General features: G+C 43.7%; 1 long non-coding RNA gene across 1 annotated transcript; it reads right to left on the reverse strand.

Annotated features, from left to right (window-relative positions):
• Nucleotides 1–999: 999 nt before the first annotated feature.
• LOC143809031 (uncharacterized) lies at nt 1,000–3,237 on the reverse strand. The gene is made up of 3 exons (XR_013222035.1): nt 3,143–3,237; nt 2,433–2,495; nt 1,000–1,106 (listed from the first exon to the last, which is right to left on the reverse strand). It is a non-coding gene; the product is annotated as an uncharacterized LOC143809031 (long non-coding RNA).
• Nucleotides 3,238–5,244: the final 2,007 nt, after the last annotated feature.

The raw sequence follows: 5,244 nt of genomic DNA on the forward strand, positions 1-5,244 counted from the left end.
CCAGGGTGACCAGGTACAGTATTGAGTTGAGCTGCTCGAAGGCGGAGAACCCCGTTGAGGTCTCCAGAACCTCCGGTAGGCAAATAGTAGGTATGGGAGGTACCGCTCCCAGTTGCGCCCATGGGAGTCGACCAACATCTTAAGCATCCACTTCAAGGTTCCACTGAACTGTTCGCACAGGCTGTTGGTCTGTGCTTGGTACGGGCTGGTCACCAGATGTTGCACCTGTATTTGCTTACAGAAGGACTCCATCAGCTGTGCGCTTTACACAAGCATTTAACCCCTTTGGGTGACTCCCCTCATGCCCTCTGGGCTGAACCTAATTTCACTGCCCTTGCCTCTGGCAGCTAAAAACTCCTGAACCTAAGATGAGTTTTAACTCTTTAATGGACGGATCTAGGGAGGTAGTTTTGGTGCCATTGGATCTGGCCAGGCCCCTTCTATGCGTTAAGACCATACACAGCTTTGCTATTTGGTTTCTACTGGCTGTTCTATGTATAACTATGCCCCTGGGTGCTAGAATGAGTCGAGACCCATGCGGGCGTTCACAATGTTCTGGGGATCTCAGAAATATACACGATGTACTGCTAGGATGAATAGTATCGCCATAACACCTTATGAAATCATAGCTGACTTAACATAGCAGTTTAGACTGCATGGTACCCAAATAGCAAGCAAGCCTTTTGTTCTGAGCTTAGCTGGCTGAAGATGAGAGATCTGTCACTCACAGCCTTTTGATGCTTGACCCCCTCTGCTACTGCTAGCTGCACACTGAAGGGGGTCTAGCTGTTCTGTTACAGCTGCATACTGAAGGGGGGCTTATAATCCAATGCACAGAGGATACAAACGATTGGCATAAAATTATATCTTCAATATTCTTCACACCTCCCCTTTTAGAGGGGACTAGGGGGCAGCACTTTCCGATGTTCCCCCAGGCGCCTATTTGCAACCTCCCCTTGTCAGGATAACCCATTCACATTACCGTGGACACGGCCCTTGTGTGGCAAATGGTGAAGTGGTACTGCTGGAGGGCATGGCTTTTGTTCTGAGCTTTGCTGGCTCAAGGTGTGAGATCTGTCACTCGCAGCCTTTTGAAGCTTGACCCCCTGCCAATCAGGATACAAACAATTGTCATGAAATTATATCTCCAATATTCTTCACAGATACTATCATATTGTCACCCATCTCACCGTGCCAATCATTACTGCCAATATAATAAAACCATCTATATAAGGAGCCATATAATGATACCATCTATATAAGTAGATATAATGCTATGTATACTATTACCCACGGTATATCATAGTGCACTTATTAGTGCTCATATAATAATGCCATCTATGTAAGGAGCCATAGAATGATACTATTATATTACACCTATGTCATACTGCCACTTATTAATGCCCATGTAATAATATGATCTATACAAGGGACCATATAATGATACTATTATGTTGCACCTATATCGCTGTTTCATTAGTGCCCATGTAATAATACCATATTTATTGGGAGCCATATAATGGTACTGCGCACCCATCATCTATATTAGGATCCATATTATGATATTATGTCTACTAGGGCCTATATCATATCATGAGTGCCCATATTATTATATCACTTATATTAGGAGGAAGAACATGATACTCTTATACTACACCCATATGATTGTGCCAATCATTAGTGCCCACATAATAATACCATAGAATAATACTATGTTAATTATCACCCATATCATACTGCCAATTACGTTCGTGCCCATATAGTAAGACCGAATACATTAAAATACATTTTAAGTTTCATTGAAGAGATTTTATCCCATTTAGGCTCGGACAAGGAGCAGGGGGTGAAGGCCCAGAAGTCGGGGTCTATAAGGAGGACATCAGGGTGACACTATGATACTGAGCCATGATATTGTGTTTATCAGGAAGCGTTTTTCCACCTCACAGCTGGCAGAGCGTTACAATGTGGCATATCTTGCTTACACCTGCGCCATTTTTATTATCACTGTTTCCCCTACTGAGATGAAAAGTGAAAGATTACAGAAGTTGTCAGACTGCAGTCCGGACCCCCAGCATCATCCTGGACCCCCAATATCAGTCTGGATCCCCACCAGCCCAGAACTGAAATCTGAGGATTAAGGAAGCCACAAATTAACACACAGTTCATCTTTGCTGAGACCTGTCACTTCAGGTGATTGCTCCGAATAATCTGTCCTGTGTACATGGGGGAATAACAATAATAATAATGTAGTACTGTACATGTTCAGAAGCAGAATCATGGAAGATATTACACAGCATTACTGAGCGGTGGAGCCGTGAATTCAGCACTGGGAGTGAGATCAATACTGGAAAGCAGAAGCACAGAGGACATTTTACAGCAGTACTAGGCATTGTAGATGTGAATCCAGCTCTGGCATGAGATATAACACTTACTAGAAGGCATCAATTTGAAGGACATTTTACAGCAGTATGGGCATTGAAGATGTGAATCCAGCTCTGGGGAGAGAGAAATCACTTACTAGAAGCTATAAAGCAGCAGCAGGTGCTCAGAGAAGAATATACAGCAGTATTGAGCAGTATGGCTATAAATCTAGCTCCCTGTAAAGCTAAAACACTTACTAGAAAGCAGAAGCTTGGAGGACATTTTACAGAAGAACTGGGCATTGTAGCTGTGAATCAATCTCTGGAGAGAGACAAATTACTGGAAACTAAAAAGCAGCAGGAGGAGCAAAAGGTAAAATATATAGCAATTATGAGTAGTGTAGCTGTAAATCTAGTCCCTTGGTGAGCTAAAGCACTTGCTAGAAAGCAGCAACTTGGAGGACATTTTAGACCAGTACTGAGCATTGTAGCTGTGAATCTATCTCGTGGGAGAGATACATTGCTGCAAACTATAAAGCAGAAGCATGAGCAAAGATGAAAATATACAGCAATACTGAGCAGTGTAGCTGTAAATCTAGTTCTTTGGTAAGCTAAAGCACTTGCTAAAAAGCAGCAGCTTGGAGGACATTTTTCAGCACTACTGGGCATTGTAGTTTTGAATCCAACTCTGGGGAGAGATAAATCACTTACTAGAAACTATAAAGCAAGAGCAAACAGGATAATATACAGCAGTACTAAGCAGTGTAGCTGTAAACACTTACTATAAAACAGCAGCTTGGAAGACATTTGACACCAGTTCTGGGAGTTGTAGCTTTGAATCCAGCTCTGAGGAGAAATAATTAACTCACCGGAACCTATAAAGCAGCAGTAGCAAAAGAGGATAATATATAGCAGTACTAAGCAATGTAGCTGTAAATCCAGCTACTCTGTCAGATAAAACACTTGCTAGAAAACAACCAGTACTTTATTTTTTCTGACTCCCTTCTGTACAGTCTCTTGTCCCTTTTCTCCCCCCTCCTCACCTCTCCATAGACTACAATAGGCAGCTGTAATCTGACCTTTCAGTGAGCTCGCAGTCCATTTTGTTGTTACCAAGACAGATTTTTAGCATTTTTTTCACAGTGATGAGATCAGGAGGCGAACCAGGAGAAGTGGCTCATAAGTGAAGGAAGAAGTAGATTTCTTTGGTAAGATGTATTACAGAGTTTCCTATATTGGTTTGTATATGGATTTATGCATCAGTGCACACAGCTCAGATGTCAGCCAGCCGAATAGGCCGATTTTGGTTGGTTTTGGTTGAACAAATGCACGCTCAGCAGAACTGACTGTTCTGTGCTGGAATTAATGAAGTTTTCTGGATTATCAAATGTCCGATTATAGGAATTTCACTGTAATTTGAGCCAGAACCGGCTGATGGCACTAGAAAGACTGGTCACGTGTGTAATACGTGCATGATGGAAGCATGACATCATCACTGACAATGTGTGTGTAGCAATGGAAACGTGATGACATCATCATTGCATAGTGGCAATGTAGCAAAGTGAAATGTGATGACATCATCATTAATTCTCTATATGTAATACTAGAAACATGATGACATCATCATCATATGGCGGAAATATGATGTAATGAAAAGTGATGACATCATATGTGTGTAATACTAGAAACGTGATGACATCATTGGCGATACCTTTTCAATATATGTGACCACTTTTAGGCATCGATGTCTTGGAGGTTGTTGACTGCGGCTCCCATGACCAGACCCCCTAATTTCAGGACCCCCCATTCTACGCTCCATACGCACATATGGACACCAAGGCTCTGCCTAATGATGGAACTTCCGATTATCACACACAAGAAACCTTCCAGGGACGCTGCTTTCTGTGAAGCTTCGGTGACACCCAGAAAATCCTTTCCGGAAGGTCTCCCCTTTTTTTGGCGGCAGTCTCCCAGTTGGAATAAAATACACTTTGTATACGTTTTTAAGGTTATCAAAGGTCAGCTAAAAGGAGTGTGTCAAAAGACTCAGACTACAAAAAGGGTTTGTTTGTAGTCTGTCACTATGGAGACACATTGGTCTGCAGGAGAGCTGTATACACAAAACGGCAGAAGACTAGTGATGAGCGAATATACTCGTTACTCAAGATTTCTCGAGCACGCTCGGGGGTCCTCCAAGTATTTTTTAGAGCTCGGAGATTTCGTTTTCTTCGCCTCAGCTGAATGATTTACATCTATGCAGCCGTCGTGCTCTTTGCTTTCCCAGACTCCTGAATGGCAGATCCACATACAACAGCAGTGATTCCTCACCAATGGTGGAATACCTGGAAGATTCCTGTTCAGGAGCCTTGGAGAGCAGCAGCCGTAGTGGTGCTGGATGACGCAGCTTCTCTCATCCTCCCGGTTTGGCGTCAGAGTCCAGTTTATCCTGTTCGTCCAATAATCAGGATAATTTTAATGAAGGTATTCATAGGAAATGTATCCGGTCTGCGGGGCTCAGGTATGTGCTGAGGGTGGAGAGGCCGAGAGTCAGCGCTCAGGTATACAAAGTATGCGGCAGGTATGTAATAACCGTAACTGTGCACGCGTCCTCACGCTCCTACACGTCTATCTCACATATCAGGGGGAAACGTGGTGTAAACGCATCACTGAGAGGTCTGAGGACGGGAGAAAGGGGCAGGGTGTGCCCCATAAATGCCCCATATGCCCCCATACAGTAAGGGCCTAATCCTCCGATGTCCCCATAAGTGCCACATATGCCCCCATACAGTAAGGGCCTGATCCTCCGATGTCCCCATAAGTGCCGCATATGCCCCCGTACAGTAAGGGCCTGATCCTCCGATGTCCCCATAAGTGCCGCATATGC

The sequence above is a fragment of the Ranitomeya variabilis genome, chromosome 2, assembly GCF_051348905.1.
Source record: "Ranitomeya variabilis isolate aRanVar5 chromosome 2, aRanVar5.hap1, whole genome shotgun sequence".
In the NCBI taxonomy this organism is placed as follows: domain Eukaryota; kingdom Metazoa; phylum Chordata; class Amphibia; order Anura; family Dendrobatidae; genus Ranitomeya; species Ranitomeya variabilis.